The sequence below is a fragment of the Akebia trifoliata genome, chromosome 4, assembly GCF_017979445.1.
Source record: "Akebia trifoliata isolate Shusen 1 chromosome 4, ASM1797944v1, whole genome shotgun sequence".
In the NCBI taxonomy this organism is placed as follows: Eukaryota; Viridiplantae; Streptophyta; class Magnoliopsida; order Ranunculales; family Lardizabalaceae; genus Akebia; species Akebia trifoliata.
In genome coordinates this window covers 45,532,863-45,553,071 of record NC_141378.1, presented here as the reverse complement: position 1 = coordinate 45,553,071, position 20,209 = coordinate 45,532,863, and the positions used below count along the sequence as shown (strand labels likewise).

Genomic DNA, 20,209 nt, shown 5'->3' with positions numbered 1-20,209 from the left:
CTTGCTTGATCCTTCTTGAGGTGAGATTCTTCCATTATGTTTGTGAGGTGAGACTCCATACAAGTAGAAACTTAAGTGGTGTAACTCTATTTAAAATTCTACCATTATCCTTTTTCTATTTTCATGGTTATCAGGTAAAACAACTCTAGGAACATGGTAAATTTTCCCTCATTATGTTTGCTAGTGTTGCTCCTCAAAAAAGAATCTGAGCCCTCTGCAGCATTGTAGATAACAGATGCATGTCTTATGAAGTTGATGAATAACATAAACAAAAAAGATAGTGGTGGGTTTCTAACTTCATAGAAATTTTGACCTCCTCCAAATTCTATAATATTAGCTCTCCTGGAGCAGGAAAGAATCAAACCTAAGAAATGTTGATGGAGAAATTTGAAATCAACAAATAAGGCAAAGATCAACTAAATAAATAGGCTTAATGAGAAAAAAAAAAAAAAAAAACGAGAGAAATTTTCTAGATCAACATTATTAAGACAGACAAGACTCAAGATAGTGTCCTGGTTAGGTAGCCTTGTTCTCATAATTTGAATGCTCTATTCAAGTTTTTCTGAAAAACTTTTACCAGCAAATGATACAAGGAATTTAGAAACACAATACACAAATTAAGGCATAAACACTCATACTAGTTGGGATGTGAAACCTGCTCCAATATATTTAAATACCCCAAAAGATGAATTCACCCCTCGAAAATTTGGAAGGTCGTCATTCAGGGAAAATTTAGTCATATAAGAAGTTGTGTTGGAATAGTGTAGAGAAAGGAATGTGTGGACAAATAAAGTGAATATTTGGGCTTAGACCTACAGCTCAGTTGGTTTGACACATTGCAGAGCACTTTGAGGTCGTGGGTTCAAGTCCAGCACCCCAGCTTACCCTTATAAAAAAAAGAAGTGAATATATCATATAGAATTAGGATCACCCTATTATCGTATAGAATTAGGATCACTCGCCAGAAAACTTTCGGTTTGCAACTTCAACATCATTGTTAATGCCCTTGGATTTGAATGTCATAACTTGATGACCCATGTTCTTGATTCAATAGAACATGGATTGCTAATATCTTGTGGATACAGATTTTTATCCTTACTCTTAAACTTCTTTTAACTCTGGAAAGACATTCATGCACTAAAAATAATTTTTTACGTTGGATGCTTTGGTGTTTTGTGACAGGTGTGGCATGGCATTCGACGTAAAGTCTGAACCATGGGTGGGAATCAAACAATAATTGGTGCTTTGGCTTGGAATTCACCCATAGTCTTCTGAAAATAGAGACCTTAACATACTTCAACATGATCTTTGTGTCTCAAATGACTCTGCCAGCCAGCTTGTGGGTCATAAATCTGAAGTAAAGGCTTCTGCAAGTTGTGTTATGTGTACAATCTTGACTATGTATAGCTTGGGCTATTGATTGTTATTATAGCCATGATTTACTCCTTTCAAGAACTCGTAAGTTAAAACAATACTAGAACACGACAGACACACACTATTCACACTTTATAGGTTGATTGACGAGCAGTCTAGAGTTAAATTCTAGCCATTAACAAATGAGATCACATTCATTCTAGGCTTTGTAGGTGTTGAGAGGAATAATGTAATAGAAGCTATTATTCTTCTACTAGATGACACAATTACAATTAGTGATGGAAGATGCTCAAGTTAAATAGAATTGAACCACAACAATCTGAAATTTTTCTTTTTCAGAAATGCAATCAATGGAAATCAATTATAAAGTAATTTATTCAACTTGTGGAAAAAAAAAAAAAAACCATTATGGGGTTTTTATGGAGTTGATACGCCTAGGAAGCATCCTCATTATACTCTTATTAAGTATAAAGTTGTAGATTAAGGTTCAAGACTATTATATAACTAGCTTTACACTCGAGCTTCATTTTTAAAATTTATTGGTGCATGCGAAACAAGTATTCCTGCTATAGTTAATAGAAAAACTTTGCTCCACCTTTTATTTTTTATTTTTTATTTTTATTTTTATTTTTTTAACATTTTCTTGCTAAATAACACTGTATTATATATTTAGAAATGTGACATCAAGAAGACAAGAACATAGTTTCCAATATACAGGAAAGTCTTTTTATACACCATTTTTAGCTTGAGAATCCACTTGACCACCTTCATCTTATAATGTGTGTGAGAAGATAATAAACCATCCTCTCGCCAACTCCCTAATATGGTCTAGTAGATGCAATAAGCTCTATGGACTGCTATGCTATACTTTGACATACAATTGAATTTGTTGTTTTAGTATCTGGATTGTTTTCCAACAATTATTCCTCTACCTAATGCTATTTCAAACACCTTTCTTATCCATCTTGTATCAAAAAATTTATTCGAAAAAATTTGTTTTAGAATATTTTTTCATAACTAGTAATCCAAAATCCAAATAGAGAACAAACGGTTAAATATTTCACATTGTACTTGGCATGGTGATGCAATGGCAGCGGTGGTGATGATGGTGGTGGTGATAATAGTAGTGGTGGTTGATCTGCTAATGATGATGGATACTTTTTTGATATAGTGTTTTAAAAACTGGATTTCTTGGCTCACATTTATATGTTTTACAATATTGCCTGATTTTTATTTTGTTATATTTCTCTTGTCTGATTGTTGGTGCAGAGGCCGTAGATCAATCAAGAAACTTCATATTTTCAGCCACTCACTCAGTTTTAGTGAAGGGAGACCGCATCAACTTTGAGATTGAATCTTCATTTGGTTGTTTATTGAGCTTCGTGTGAAGTGCAACTGTGCACTAGGGTTGGGTTGGAATGAGTAGTAAAAAAAGGATTAGGATCGAGGGACATATGAAAAAACATATGTAAAAACAATGTAACATTAATAAATTTTCAAAATATGGGTTAGAAGTTTCGGATTGAGCTGATTCTTTGTGAGGATGATCTCTATGATGGAAAGATCATCCGGGAAAAAAAATCAGTCCAATCTGAAACTTATAACCCCATTAAAAGTGATTTAGAATGTGGACCGTCGATTTTTTGCCAATTTTTGTCTATAATTTGTAACGCACTTTTGATGGATATAGAAGTTTCAGATTGAACTGTTTTTTTGTGAGGATGATCTTCTCATCATAGAGACCATACTCGCAAAAAATCAGCTTAATCCAAAATCTCTAACCCATATTTTGAAAAATCATTATGTTTACATATGTCCCTTGAACTGCCCCCATAAAAAAATTATTGAAAAATTCACTTGAAGGTATGTTAGATCCAACACAAAACTGATGTGCAAAACCATAATAACATTCAATGGAGGCTATTTGAGTCAAATAAAATATTAGCTTGCCACTCAATGTTGAAAAAATATTCAGATTTGAACAAGGTGCAATGGTCCTAATCAGAAATGATAAAACTGTTGCTGCTATATGTCCTTGAGAGTCATGGAAGTGCATACGTCTTTATTCTTGGTGCGAGCAAAAACATAAAGAACGGGTGGCCGAGTCGACTCAGCCAAACCGAATCGACTCAGTGATCGAGTTGACCCAGTTAGCTAGTCAACTCAGACAAATCGAGTCAACTCAGTTAGCGAGTCGACTCGGTTAGCGATTCAGTGAACTCAGTGAGTCGACTCAGTATCCCGAGTTGACTCGGTCAAACGAGTTGACTCAGTGCCCGAGTCGACCCGGTTGATGAGTCAACTCAATTCAGTGAGTCGACTCAGCAACCCGAGTTGGCTCGGTCAAACGAGTTGACTCAGTGACCGACTCGACCCGATTAATGAGTCAACTCAAATCAGTGAGCCGACTCAGCAACCCGAGTTGACTCGGTCAAACGAGTTAACTCAGTGATCGAGTTCGACTCAGCGACCGAGTCAACTCTGTTGACCATGGACCACCGAGTCAACTCAGTTGAGGTTTTTCTTGGTTTTTGTTTTTGTTTTTTTTTTTTGTGTGTGGTTCCGTTGTTTTTCCCGGAAGCCCCATTTTGAAACTTGTTAGTAGCCGTTGCCAACGGCTAGTTTATCTCTCGATTTCTCTCTCATCTTCCCTGTCTGTCCCAAAAACTTCTTCCTCCTTGCTCCTTTTCAGAGATCAGAGAGATCTATACATTCGTATAGAAGCCAAATCAGTGGTAGTTCTTCCTCCTCAATCTGTCATTTCATCCATCTAAATCAAGTCTGGTTGGAATCTTCTTCCCGGAATATAATATGCTATCCGAGAATGTTCTATTACACTTTGATCTTCTTTAAACCTATGTCTGTAATATTGGATTGGATAGGTTTTACCTCTCCCATCACTAGTAGCTATTTCTGTATGGTTGACTCGTGCAAGTGTGCTGTTACCACTCTTGCTTCACATGAATCCTTGAGAATTCAAGACTTGCAATTTCAAATTTTCATGTAGCACACTCAGACAATTTTTACCTTTTGAACTCTACAGTGATATTTAATTCTCTCAGAGAAGTGTTGAAACAAGTTAAAAATGTAATTTGAAAACAGCCCATATCAGGCATTATTAATTCAGTTTGTCACGTAATTCCTGTCTCAACCAACAATCTCCTTTGTCTTGATTATGTTGCAGGTAAGAAGCACAAGTGGGAAAGAAGCTTGGAATAGGTAATATATATGCTTTTCTCTTTGGCTTCGTATGATTGTGAGGGAGCGAGCCCCTTTCTCTTTTCTCATGAAAAATAACAGGGGTTTTAATGGTTAATTACATGTTTGAATTTTCATAAATATTGCATTTCAATAGGCTTATATGATGTATAAGTGAGGTCTCTCGGATTCATCTATGGACCAAGCTCACCAATGATGGAAGCCTCTACCAAGGAGCTTTGGGAGGTAGTGGTGGTGAGTGGATGAAACCGCCTCTGTTTTCACCGTCGCTCCGTCCATTGTTTGGTTCATGCATGCAAACCAAGCAAACTCTCAGTTACTACTGAGTAGGTTTCAATGACTCATGAGAAAACATGTGATCCCAATCATGTAAAATCTAACGGATGAAATTTATAGTATTTTAATATCACATATCTCGAGGATGATTTTATCCCAAGAATAAATATCAACCATTGGATTTTTGTGTTTAGGCTTTTTTAATTTACCATTATTAATTACCAGATATTTGGGATGACGAAGTACCAATCTCATTCCCATATAGCCAAAGATGGGAAGATTAGGCGTCTTAAGTTTGAATGTTGAAGTGAAAGGATGCAACTAACGCCTTAATTCAAAAAAGAAAAAAAAAAAAAAAACCTTACAAACCCAAAATAATAGATTTAATCTTCATGTATGCGACACCCTATTTGCAGCACCGGTTTAATCTTCAATAAAAGAAGAATAATAGATTGTTTTCACAATTGAGTCGTGCTGGATTGACCTCACGATTGGACCTCATATCACATATCTTGACGTGAAAGTGGATAGGAACTATAGATGCTTTTTCATTTGTACCTCGAGGAAAATCAGCTATGGTTCCCATACACTTTCACATCAGGGTGTGCGATGTGAGGTCCAATCTTGAGGTCACTTCAGCCTTATTCTTTACAATCATATTGTTCAATTTGTTCCTTATACTCTATTAAGCAACTAAGTATGTGGTTGCCTCAAAATGTGCTCCATTTCAGATCAAGATTCCGTTAGATTGTTTTTTTTTTTTTTTTTTCTCAACAAGAATATCGCCGATCCTCTAATTCAAATACTCCAGAGGTTTTTATCCCTCCCCCTTTTCAATTACGACTAATTTTACTGTTTTTAAGTAAAATTTTGTACGATTATTACGAATTGCCGAGAAATATAAATCGAAATTGAAATGGTATTATTGTTCCAATTTAGAGGAGCGGAACCAAAGCCACTGGCCTTTTCTGCAGCTCTTGGCATCACCTTGGGAGTATTTCCCATATGCGGAATCATTTACATCAAAGTTCTTTTTTCCATTCAAGAATACGATTGATTATATTATTTCATTCTTATGGGTTTTGAAGATCAGACTAACATATGGTATTAAATTTCCATTTGTTTTACATTTTGTCCTATAGTCCATAACGTTTCCTTAAGTATCCAGTATTATTCATTTAAAAAAAAAAAAACAGAGAGGATGATCTGTGTATCACAATACTTACCGAATAAATGGTAGTGAACTTTTATTAAAACAACAATAAGATTAGTTATGGTTTTATGGAACTGAATGTTGTGCAATCCAGAAATAACAAGTTCATAGAATGAGCATCACAAAGAGAAAAAAAATCAGAAATGAGCACATTTACAAAAATCAGTTTGTTTGGAAACTTATCTGCAAAAATTGCTGTAATGGGCGAATTGCAAGGTTTTTCATTGAGAGCTTTTTATTTAATGTTATTTTCAGATTTTTGGCTTGTAGATTTGCCATTACTTTTCTTTTCTTATGTGCAAATTGAGTCTTTTAAGATCACCAAAGAGGGAAAGCCTCTGTAAATATGATGCGACAACTTCATTTTATGACATAGATTGAATAAAACTTCCTTGATTACTTGCTTGATCCTTCCTGAGGTGAGACTCCATACAATTAGAAACTTAAGTGGTGTAACTCTATTTAAAATTCTACCATCATCATTTTACTACTTTCATGGTTATCAAGTATAACAACTATAGGAACATGGTAAATTTTCCCTCATTATGTTTGACAGTGTTGTTCCTCAAAAAAGAATCTGAGCCCTCTGCAGCATTGTGGATAACAGATGCATGTCTTATGAAGTTGAGGAATAACATAGACAAAAATGATAGTGGTGGGTTTCTAACTTCATAGAAATTTTGACCTCCTCCAAATTCTATAATATTAGTTCTCCTAAAGCAGGAAAGAATCAAACCTAAGAGATATTGATGGAGAAATTTGAAATCAACAAATAAGGCAAAGATCAACTAAATAAATAGGCTTAATGAGAAAAGAAAAAAAAAACGAGAGAAATTTTCTAGATCAACATTATTAAGACAGACAAGACTCAAGATAGTGTCCTAGTTATGTAGCCTAGTTCTCATAATTTGAATGCTCTATTCAAGTTTTTCTGAAATACTTTTACCAGCAAATGATACAAGAAATTTAGAAACACAATACACAAATTAAGGCATAAACACTCATACTAGTTGGGATGTGAAACCTGCTCCAATACATATGTAAGTACCCCAAAAGATGAATTTACTACTCGAAAATTTGGAAGGTCTTCATTCAGGGAAAATTTAGTCATATAAGAAGTTGTGTTGGAATAGTGTAGAGAAAGGCAAGTGTGAACAAATAAAGTGAATATTTGGGCTTAGACCTACATCTCAGTTGGTTTGATACATTGCAGAGCACTTTGAGGTCGTGGGTTCAATTCAAGCACTCCAGCTTACCCTTCCGAAAAAAAGAAATGAATATTATCATATAAAATTAGGATCACCCGCCAGAAAACTTTCGGTTTGCAACTTCAACATCATTGTTAATGCCCTTAGATTTGAATGTCATCACTTGATGACCCATATTCTTGATTCAATAGAACATGGATTGCAAATATCTTGTGGATACAAATTTTTATCCTTGCTCTTACACTTCTCTTTACTCTGGAAAGACATTCATGCACTAAAAATCATTTTTTACATTGGATGCTTTGGTGTTTTGTGACAGGTGTAGCATGGCATTCGATGTAAGGTCTAAACCATGGGTGGGCATCAAACAATAATTGGTGCTTTGGCATGGTGTTCACACATAGTCTTCTGAAATGATCTTTGTGTCTCAAATGACTCTACTAGCTAGCTTGTGGGTCATAAATCTGAGGAAAAGGCTTATGCAAGTTGTGTTATGTGTACAACCTTGACTGTGTATAGCTTGGAATATTGATTGTTACTATAGCCATGATTTACTGCTTTTAAGAACTCGTAAGTTAAAACAATACTAGCACATGAAATACACACACTATTCACACTTTATAGGTTGATTGACAGGCAGTCTAGAATTAAATTCTGGCCATTAACAAATGAGATCACATTCATTCTAGGCTTTGTAGGTGTTGAGAGGAATAGTCTAATAAAAGCTATTATTCTTCTACTAGATGACACAATTACAGTTAGTGATGGAAGATGCTCAAGTTAAATTAGAATTGAACCACAACAAGCTGAAATTTTTCTTTTCAGAAATGCAAGCAATGGAAATCAAATATAAAGTAATTTATTCAATTTGTGAAAAAAAAAAACCATTATGGGCTTTTTATGGAGTCACTATGCCTAGGAAGCATCCTCATTATACTTTTATTAAGTATAAAGCTGTAGATTAAGGTTCAAGACTATTATATAACTAGCTTTATACTCGAGCTTCATTTTTAAAATTTATTGGTGCATACTAAACAAGTATTCCTGCTATAGTTAATAGAAAAACTTTGCTCCACCTTTTATTTTTTATTTTATTTTCAACATTTTCTTGCTAAGTAACAATGTGTTATATATTTAGAAATGTGACATCAAGAAGACAAGAACATAGTTTCCAATATACAAGAAAGTCTCTTTGTACACCATTTTTAGCTTGAGAATCCACTTGACCACTTTCATCTTATAATGTGTGGGAGAAGATAATAAACCACCCTCTCGCCAACTCCCTAATATGGTCTAGTAGATGCAATAAGCTCTATGGACTGTTGAGCTATAGTTTGCCATACAATTGATTTTGTTCTTTTAGTAGCTGCACTATAACAAATATGGCAATTAGGAACGGTTTATAACCATTCATAAGCCACTATGAAACGGTTTACAAACCGTCTCTAATCGAGGCGTTGTTAATGAATTTAAACGACTGGAAGCCATTCTAAATCTTAGGATTTAGAATGAAAACTGTTCCATAACTCAGAATTTGGAAGGACTAAAAACCGTTCCATATCTGTGTTTATATAATGAAAAAACATTTTAGACATCGGATTTTATAAGACTGATCTCTTAAAATCTGACACTTTAGACAACGGTTACAAACCGATATCTAAAATTATCATAAACTGATATCTAAACTTTTAAAAAACTTTTTTTTTTCTTCTACGCACCTATTAGTCATGTTCAAAATAGAGGACATCGAGGTTCTCTATCAGATTAATTTATACACAAAAAGAGTTACAATGAGTCATAATTTATAAATCCAAAATTACAATGCATCAATAAATCTTTCACAATCGTTACACAAGCACAAATGCTTACAAGAAAGCAATGCCATCACTTCCATCCCTCCTTATCTTCTTTAAGATCTTCACAATGCCCACAACTGCTAATCGAGCAGCCTTTCTTGTCACCACTTTGCATACTCTCACGATGAGCTTCCGCACCTTCAAAGGAGCATCCGAGAAGCAAGTACTCCTGATTAACCAAAGAACCAAGGACTATAAGGTGAGAAACCTTCATGTCCACTGTTCAGCTCCAAAGGCAGTCCAATCAGAAGCATAAATAAATTAAATACAAATAAAAGTGCCTAAGATAAAGGACCCAGAAATATTTACAAATGTATAGAACACTAGTTCATAAAAGCCACCGATTTAGAATGAGTGTACTAGCAAGTTGTATGTAAAAACTAAAGCAACAATGCATAAACAATAAAAATAAAATAGAAAAGATAAATTTATTAAGTATTTTCCCCTACAACTTTCTCAAGATGTCTAACATGGGAATTTTTTGTTCTCATTTTAGTGTCCGTGATACATGATGCAATATATCCTACTTAAAGATTTGGTGAAGAATAAGAAAGTTGAAGAAGAACAATCTAACCTGCATATTTGAAGAAAAATGAGGACAAAATCCCCTAAGCTGTATTGTTTAATATCAAAAGCATGGTAGCTTTCGAGTGTCCTTGAAGGATATCAAAGCTATCAAGCCCTAGAAACAATCAAAGATAAAATCAATTATGAATACGAATTGTGACATACACCAAAATAATAATATGAACAACATTTTTCACATGGATTTATTGACAAGAAGGAATCATGCAATGGAGTTCCTAGAGATCTAATATGATGATTATTAAGAAAGAAATAAGAACACATGAGAAGTTGTAGCTAGCATGAAAACAATTGGAGGTTACACAAACATTTTACCAACTATAGTAGGTTTTACAACAGCGGTTGAACATACATACATATCTCTATGGGATAAATGCAAAACTAGAACAATGGATGGATGCCTTGCAATCCGAAAAGGTTAAAATAAGTCAGACCAATTAGAACAATGAGTGCAACTTCAATAAACAACTGTATAGTGATGAGGTACTAAGTAAGATTGGTGGACAAGAGACCACCCAAAGTGAGCATATTGTACACAACTCTGCTATAATTATTGTTTATTTAGTTCTCAGAATACCTACATTAGTTGTTTGTATATCAAACTCCACTAGAATCCCTATTGCAAACGAACATGCTCTAATGGTCAAGATAGGTGTCCTTAAATTTAATTCAATCTAAATAGGAGTTAAAATGAAGTTTCTAAAAATCCACATGCATAGGACTGAAATGATAATTTTACTCTTTTCTCACGCTTATTAACCTAACAGAACCTTCATGCAGTTTGGAATCATCAATATAAAAGCCAATTTGTTGTAATTCACACGAATCTAAGTTTACAGAAAAAAAAATGAAGTTGGTGTAAAACAACCAAACATCATCATTGGGGCTCATGTCTTCGTACGTACTAAGGAAGTCTAACAATAACAATGTGTTGGTTCATCAAATAATAAGTTGTGAGGAACAGAGACAGATTTAGCAAAAAGAACAAAATTATATTAGATAGAGAAACTCATAATGAAACAGTACTAGTAACGAATTAGATTTAATTCTTACGACCTGAAGAGCTGATACTTGGAGAAACAAAACTTGTGGATATATGTGCCTGTCTTCTAGCCAAGTTAAAGAATTATCCCAAATGTTCACATCTGAAGAAGGTGCATGGATAACTCGAGGCTTTATTGCACTGAAAGCATCAAGGCGAAATCCAGCTAGCTCAGGTGATGCAGGTAACAAATACTATTCCAAGACACGATCATCATCGATTAACCTTTCAGTCTCAATTGGAACCTGAAAGAAGAAAAAAGAAGTATTAGTGATGCAATTTAACTCCAAATACACCTAGTCATTGGAGAATAAGAAATTTATAACAACTAGGAATCATATTTTACTTAGCAAACTACACCCACAATCTTGTATAGAAAGATTCCCAACTAATATTTTCCAACTCTTCTCTCCAATTCTTTTCTCAATTGTCACCATTTCTAATTTATTGTGAACAACTAATACTGGGTATCAAACTCATGACCTATAGGCATTAACCGCTTATCGATATGAAATTGCCACTAAGCCAACCCCTCAGGTTATTTTTCTACCATAATTAGTTTTAATAAATTATGTAAATGACCTTATTTGAATCATGTCTATTGCACTGAAAAGTAATAATATTCCTTTCTCAAATAGGACTTGGACTTTCTCAAATAGGACTTGGTTAGATCTGATGTTTGAATGTGGGCGGTCACTAAACTTCTAAATTTAAACCATTGGATGTGACTATCTTGATGATGTGACATATCCTCAACCCCAGCCGCTGATTTTAGCTACATAGAGCATTTCAGCATTTTCTATAAAAAATAAAAATAAAAAAAAGTACCACTAGGCTTTTTTTTGGATGTACAGTCGTTTAACATTCAAAGAGAGCATTTCCCTATAAACCATGTAATCCAAAGGAATGTCTTACCACTCAAACAGATGGTAACAACCAAAATAACCACTCCAACTAATATTGTGTACAAACCGGAATGGTCAAGATTTCTCCATTGAATTATCCCAAATTTATAACAACAATGGTTTTAATGAACAACTAATATTTTATTAGAAAGAAATCAAAAGGGTGCAGAAGGAAAAGTCTCTCCCTTGAGGATACTTCCATCTATAATTAAAGCAGCGGTGGACTCAAGGTCCATCTCTAGTGTAAACCAACTAAAATTGGGTACTCATTTGAATTAGGTGTTCGAGGAATTGAATTATGTATAAACAATATAGTTGAATAACAGGATTACAACACCTAATGTAATAGTTCATCACATCATTACAGGATATTTTTACCAAAATATAAGAGATTATTATAATTCTAATGATACATAATAGAGATGTTCCATGAGATATCAATTCAGAAATATTTTCATTGTATCAAACAGATTATCAGTATTTTCGAAAGAGTAATGCTAACAAAACCCATCAGTTCCCCCATGATTAGGAACTCACCTTTGTTTCGGTACCATGTCAACTATGGGCTTGCCTAGATTTGACATAGCATTAAACCCAGGTTGATTACAACCTCATTTGGATACCTTTTCTTCCTTCTCATGCTGCAATTCCACAAGCTTGATCTGTTATGTTGAGTAAACACGCTTCCTATCAAATACAAGAACAGATGTATATTTTCTCAGATGATATAATTCACTATAATAACATTATTCGACAAACAGAAGATCTATTATTCTCAAATAGGATGGATATAACATAAACAAAAATTGAAAAATCTATAAGAATTAAAAAAATCTCATCTTCATTTGGTTTGGTTTGGTTTGAGTAGTTATTTTAAGCACATTCAAATTTCAGTTGAATGGATTTTGGAGTGATACCCCTGCTCAATGATGAGAAGTCCGCACAAAATCAGAAGAACACAATGCGCACGTGTTAGTTGCACGAGTCCCTCCGTCTCAATTGTTTTTAAGACAAATGAGCATAAACACAAGTGGAGGGACGACAGCCGACAACGATCATGTGATGCCTCTCATGAAACTCATGCTTAAAGACAACCAAATTACAGATTTTGTAGATTGGTATATCTACATCACTTAGTGTGGCCTCTATCACTTAGAGACTCTTTGGCATTTATTTCCTGGTTTCAACTATCACTTAGTGTGGTCTCTCTCACTATTGGAATGTAATGTATTGGTAATGATCAGCCGATACCCATAAAAAATAAAATAAAAAACCCCATTAGTAAAAGTTGGTGTGGCAATAGAAGCTCTCTAAAAAGACCTGTACATCCTAGAAAGTGGCACAACATCGTAAGATGAACAAAAACATAGGATAACTTTGCTTTCAACAGAGGTGCTTCTACAAAATCATTCCTCTTCTCTTTTAATCACTAATATAAGAATCGTGATCGCCAACTGGATATCTATGTCCATATGGGATATCTTAATACCATTATTAATAGTCTACACAACTCAAGACTTCAGATTTTTCCCTACTAATTAGGATAAAATGTGGATTGCTATATAAGACACAATACAGGAAAAAAAAATAGTTGAAAGATTAAAAGGCCTACCAACCATGGACACACAACAAATCAGAACTTCTGAAGATGTTTTGCCAAAATCTTCCTAAAAGTAATGCTAATTATTTGTTTTGAGATACAAGAAAATCTATGTTCCTAATGGTTTGATCATTAGTCAAGTGAGGCCTTGCATTCATTCCTCCAGCAAACATAACAGGACAGAGTGTGTGTGTGTTTTGATAGAATAAAATTCTGATCTATCCCACTAGTAATCTAGAAAAAACCTTGTATCTTATATATCAGTCAGATTCGATGACCAAACCATTAGGAACATAGATTTTTTATAGACCATGTAGTATTCTTATTATTGACCCATTGATACAGATGCACAACACAGGGCATATATGGCATCAAATGGATATTTAGCCAACTTTTTACTGTATAGATATTGAAAAAGTGGGGGAATTAAAACTCAATGCATAAGCATATAACACAATAATCAACAAACATGTTTACCTCATGTTGGTTGCAGCAGCTTCATCCCATGCTTTAGGTTTTCAGATTTCCTTTGCTTGAGAATTGTTATATGTTCAAATTCTAGCTGAGAAAGTCGTTGCACAGGCCTAGTTAAATTATCCATAGTACCTGAAATAACAATGCATAACTCTATTAATGTGCATATATAAGAATCAAACGCAATATTAATGTTATACTAATTATAACACCTATAACAAGAGAAAAAATAAAACAGAAAACCCATGTTCTTACTTGATCAATCAAGATGGTAGCTGAAACATGTCCCCATAGAAGGTGTGAGAGTTTTTATCTGCTTGGAATATGTATATTCATCCCACAATGATTCTAATTTTCGTCCTCAAGTCTGTAATACTATGTTCATCAAAGATCTAGCATTTGTATGCATTATGGAAACCTGATGAAGCAAAGACAATGAGAAAGTATTTGGGTACAAAATAACTTACAGATTTAAAAATTCTGATTACATCGATAATCAAACCGAATAAAAGTAGCTTTTTCTTTTAAAAAAAACCACCATAAGTTCCTGCAATTAAAGTCCTAACAACCACACACTACAACAAAACTGAAATCCGGCTTTCCTATCCTTCATTCCTCAAAGATGTCACAAACATCAAACAATTCACACCATATTTGATTCTTCAAACAATTAATTTCCATAAATAGCTAAAAATTCAACAAATAAAAAACAAAAATTTGAAGAAACACGAAATTAAGAATTCAGATCTAAAAAGATCGATCGAGAAGCTGTTTGGTTACAGATGGAGATGGCTAAAGAGCTCAAGCTCGTGAAGCTTATTTATACTCAACCAATAATAGAACTAACAAAATTATGTTTAATCACATCTAAAAATCTAAATCTTCAATCCAAATCCCTAATACAATTTATATAAAGAAAAGAGGGATTAAAGAGAGTACCTAGCCTGAGAGATTGATCGAACGAACGACTGAGCGATTGAGAGATGAGATCGAGGGAGAGCGACTGAGATCGAGGGAGCGACGATAGAGCGAGAGAGACGATTGAACGAGCGACTGAGCAAGAGAGAAAGATGAGATCGAGGGAAAGCGACCGAGAGAGAGATGAGATCGAGCGAGAGCGACTGAGATCCAGAGAGACAATCGAGAGAGAGAGAGAGACGTGAGAGCGACAGAGATCGAGAGAGAGAGATTCGAGAGGGAGAGACGACTAAGAGAGAGTTTCGGTCCAACTATACAGATAGATATCGAGTCAAATAAAATGCGGATAAAACGGTTTTTAAATGCAAAACAGTTAAAAACCCATTTTTAATTAGAAACAGATAAAATCCGTTTTATAATTTTGTTCCTGATTCACTGCTTTCTTGTAGTGCTGGATTGTTTTCCAGCAATTATTCCTTTACCTAATCCTATTTCGAACACCTTTCTTATTTATTTTGTATCAAAAAATTTATTAGAAATAATTTGTTTTAGAATATTTTTTCATAACTAGTAATCCAAAATCCAAATAGAGAACAAACGGTTAAATATTGCACATTGTATTTGACATGGTGATGCAATGGCAGCGGTGGTGATGATGGTGGTGGTTGATCTGCTGATGATGATAGATACTTTTTTGACATGGAAATGATGTGTAGCACCTTGAGATCCTAGTAAAAAAATAAAATAAATAAAAAATGAATAAGTTAAAAGTATGGACTGCCACAAGCATAATTCCAATATTGAGGCCAAGATCGATTCCCTTAGTGTTCTTGGAGCAGTTGCACAACTACATATATGGTTAACGCATCATTCATGGTGGGAATCAATTACATGTTAATCATTAGAAAATCTATTATAAAAGGATGAACATACTATCCAGGTAAAAAAGATAAACTCACCCCAAACCCAAAATCTCGATAGTGATTTCCATTTGATTATAGCAAAAAGACAAACTCACCCCAAAGAGTTGGGTTGGGCTTTAAATGGGCCAGGCCTTTTTAAGCAAAAATAATAATAAATCAAGCCCTATCCCAAATCATCTAAATATCGGTTGTGCCCGGATTAATAAATAAAACCTTAGTCTAAACCCAATCTACTAGGGTTGTTAATGGATTGGGTCAGAATCAGATTAGGGTTGATTTGGTACCGATCCAATAAGGATCGGATCGGGCCAAATCCAACATTTTATGCAAAATCGAAATCAACTTCACACATCTCAATAAATATATAATATAATTTATATACTTTCTAACATGTTATCGGATCGGGTCCTTTCCGGATCGGGACTTGGTTGATCCAGATCCTACCCAATAAGAAATCGGATCGAAACCTTATAGGTTGTCTCCAAGATGGAGATTAGAATCAGTTATTTCCATGGTTTTAAAACTCGTTTTTACATCTTGTCCGTGAACGAGACTGAGTCATCTCTTTCATGAACGAAACCGAGTCATCTCGGATGAGTTTGAGACGTCTCGTTCAACAATTAGAAAAATGAAGGGTTTTAAATCTCGTCCGATACATTGACTTGTCTATCCGTCTCATTGGTGGAAGATACCTAGACATATCAGATGAGTCGTCTCGGTCATAGACAAGATTTAAAACCATGGTTGTTTCACCATTTAACTTGCTCATTGGAAGACTTTCATTGTAGCTTAGGTTTTATATACTTGAGGATTTTGAAAAATAAAATGCCCTATTAGACTCTCTATGGAGTGAAATCTAGAAACTGCTTAGTTAGCTCAATACACATATAAAATTTGTGAAGAAAATCTATACAGTGATGAAGAAAGTCTCGGTAGAGATATTTAGTTGGGGGACTTCTACAAAATTAAAATTACCGCCCTTTCCTCTGAATTTTCTTCCAACCACGTCTTTACTACACAACACTTCAATTTAGGTTCCATCCTAACAGAAATTCAAAAAATCTCTCTCCAAACTCACTCTTTGGCGTTGCACTTTCAAACAATATGTTAATGTTTGTATATGTCAACTCATAGCACTTTCCCTCTGTATGGGCCTATAAGGTCCCTATTGATCTATAATCTTCTCATCGAGGTTTCCTACTCCAGTTTGTTGAAATATTTCTGTATGTTTTCACTTCTAGTAAGATCTAGATTTGTATAGCTTCCACATCCTTCGCCTGGTGGATTGCTGCTCTATAACCTTGTTTATGTATGGTTCTCAATCTTTATCACATTCATCTGTACTCTGCTCGTGTCAGTAGTTATGTGATATGCTATGGGAGGCAAAATGAAATGTTATTACCCCTGAGTGACACCACAATGGACTACCATTCGTCTTGCAGTTTTACTTCCTTATTTTTTTTTGTCCATCACCTGAACAATTGATACACAATCATTATTAGGTGACTACTATTACTCCCTATACTGACCCTTTTAACTTCTCCAGTCCATACCTGCTTAAAAATTGATCCCAACTCAAAATTAGTTTTCTTAAAGGGCTGACTTTATCTTTTGCCAAACTCTAAATGGAAACCTTTCAAAAAAAAAAAAAGTTCTCAGTTCCTGACTTGCTTTCATTAGTACGACGATACTTTAAGAGTCTAATGACAGTCCACACAAATCGTAGAATTGGATGATGACCTTTGTTGATGGTGATGCCATATGGTATGATATGGCTTGTATGAAATCTTATAATTCAGTTCACTTTGCCATCTTGTTTCTAGAATCTGCTTGTATGGGGACTATCAAGCATAGAACCATTGATTCTTGGTTGGTAGACTTGATTCACAATTGGTTCTTTGTTAACTTTTTATGTGTCTTTGATTTATGAACTAAAGACTTAGTTTGTGATTTTGATTACCTACATCGTCAAAGCTTTATCCCAAAAGTCTGGGATTGGTTATTTAGATTCTGTTTGATAACCAGAATATCGAGTATAAAGTAGTTGGTAGTTAACAATAAACCTTCCTAGTCTAAGATTTACTGAAGTTGTTAATGCTTGCAATTTGTCCCACAGGTACGTCGCAGTTGGGAATGACCCCTTCCTTACAAGTTACTCAGGTCAGTACCAGTCCTAAGTTGTACCGGCACTCCTCAACCTACAGCAGTTTTTAGCAAGAGCAAATTTGGCAGGCTATGTAAAGCTAGTAGTCCCTTGCAATGCCGATGCCTATAAGTCTTCCCTTCCTTCTCAAGGAACCTTCCGTCCTGAACTGGCACAAATCATGACTCAACTTGTCTCCTTCCTCGGCTCAAACGATTCCCCGTTTGTAGTCAACATCTACCCATTTCTAAGCCTATATGGGAACTCAGACTTCCTACGAGACAACGCATTTTTTGACTGGACATCTCATTCTTTTACAGATGGCCAAAATGTCTACTACACTGCATTCGATGGGAATTTGGACACATTAGTTGCTGCTCTCAACAAAATGGGATATGGTCAGGTGTGCCCATTGTCATCGGTGAGATGTGTTGGCCCACTGATGGAGTCTCCAGCGCGAAAACCTTCAGATCGATTGGACGAGTTGACTCAACCCATCGAGGCGACTCAGTCCACCGAATCAACTCAGTGGCCGAGTCAACCCAGTCGACCGAGTTGATTCGGTCAAACGAGTCAACTCAGTGATTTAGTTAACTCGGTTTGTCGAGTCAGCTCAGTGGCTGAGTTGACTCGGTGATTGAGTTGACACAACCCACTGGGCCTACACAGCGTCCCAGTTGACTCAACCAGCTTGTTGACTCGGTCAAACGAGTTGGCTCAGTGGTCCATCGGGTCACCTCAGTGACTGAGTTGACTCAGACCACCGGGGTTGACTCGGTGATCGAGTTGACACAACCCACTGAGACTCGGTCAAACGAGGCAACTCAGTGAACGAGTTGACACAGTCAACCGAGTCAACTCAGTGATGCGACTCAGTGATCGAGTTGACTCGGTCAAACGAGCTAACTCAGTGTTCGAGTTTGACTCAATGAGCGAGTCAACTCAATTGACCCCTTTGTTTTTTCTTTTTTCTTTTTTTCCCCCAAAGAGGGTGTAATTGTGCCGGAAGCCCCATTTTGAAACTTGTTTGTAGCCGTTGTTATCTTTCTCTATGCCAACGGCTAGCTTATCTCTCGATTTCTCGCTCATCTTCCCTGTCCGTCCTGAACTTCTTCCTCCTCAATATGTCATTTCATCCATCTAAATCAAGTCTGATTGGAATCTTCGTATAAGTTGAAACCCCACAGAATTAGGTTTTCAACTGAAGGAGGAAAAAAAAAAAGAAAGAAACAATGGTGAAAATTGGTCTAGAGGAGGAGGTGGATCAGACCACCAGCAGCACAACGACGATTGCTCCTCCTCATCCTCTTCGACGGCCACGATTCAGAGACGTGAGCTCTAGGTTCATGTCTCCAACTGTGTCGTCTTCATCTTCTGGTGCTCTTCTTCTAGAAATTCCTCTTCAATCTCCTTTTCCAATTATCTGTAACCCTAGCAAGAAAAAGCCTATGTTCTGTCAATGGAATCCCTAATTATCGACAAAAAACAACAAAAAAAGTCTTTTAAATATATATTGTTAGAGAGAGAGATTGGAGATCTGAAACACACCTCTCTTGCGGTCGGGATTTCCGGCGGAAGCTTGTACGACGTCATCGAAATCGTAGCCGGCAGCAAGATCGGGTTTGGAATCTTGAGATTTTTCGTACTGAGAAGATTGCCTGGGAAGCCGAGAAGATCGCCGGAAAACGATTGGGTTCGATTAGCAACTCGCTGAAACCCTAGGGCAGGGCCAAGGAGAATAAATTTTTATTAAAATACTGGAGGACCTCCGTCAACATGACCGTTGGGACGTCAGGATTCCCAAGAAACACATGCCCGCTCGGGTGGGAATGTCATTTGACAAAATAAAAAATAAAAATTTGATTTTCATCATCTTAAAAATTGAATTAAACACTCAAGAAATTCTATTTTCTAGATAAATTCATCTTCCATCCTAATTTATTTCTTAATGCCACCTCGACCCATGGTTTTAAATCTCATTTGAGATTGAAATGAATATACATGATATATCACATTTGAAGAATCTTACAAGATAAACGACGTGGCATAAGTCGATCCAGCCAGAGTCCTAAAAGTGTGAAACGTGGCACAAATTAATGCACTTGACGATTTCTTAGATTTATGCTAAGCAAGACAGATGAATGTATCTTTATCCATCAAAAGGATGTGTCGATAAGATTATTCTTCTACTACTTTTACATATGTAGCTAAAACCCTACAAACTCATTGATAACTCCAAGTCAACTAGTATCAAAGAAGATCAAAATACCTAGGGTGTGTTTGTAAAGGGAGAGTTCATTGTGAGAGTTGAACTTCAAGAGTTAACTATGAGAGTTGAAATTCAAGAATTTAGGATTTAAGGTTTCTTGTCATCTTGTCATCTGTCTAGTTGAACTTCAAGAGTTAACTAGGGTTTAAGGTTTCTTGTCACCTCAAATATTGAAGTAAGGTCATCACCAAATTTCGTTGTGGA

At 35.5% G+C, this 20,209-nt stretch overlaps 1 long non-coding RNA gene across 3 annotated transcripts; it reads right to left on the bottom strand.

The window, feature by feature from the left end:
• Window positions 1–8,992: 8,992 nt before the first annotated feature.
• Window positions 8,993–19,562, bottom strand: LOC147405276 (uncharacterized). Of its 3 annotated transcripts, XR_015178131.1 has the most exons (8): window positions 19,285–19,561; window positions 14,692–15,398; window positions 14,008–14,170; window positions 13,756–13,884; window positions 12,216–12,365; window positions 10,788–11,018; window positions 9,721–9,828; window positions 8,996–9,315 (listed from the first exon to the last, which is right to left on the bottom strand). It is a non-coding gene; the product is annotated as an uncharacterized LOC147405276 (long non-coding RNA). The 3 variants fall into 3 exon arrangements; XR_015178133.1 differs by lacking the exon at window positions 9,721–9,828 and having other exon boundaries at window positions 8,993–9,315; window positions 19,285–19,562; XR_015178132.1 differs by lacking the exon at window positions 14,692–15,398 and having other exon boundaries at window positions 9,006–9,315; window positions 19,285–19,558.
• Between the last annotated feature and the right edge of the window lie 647 nt (window positions 19,563–20,209).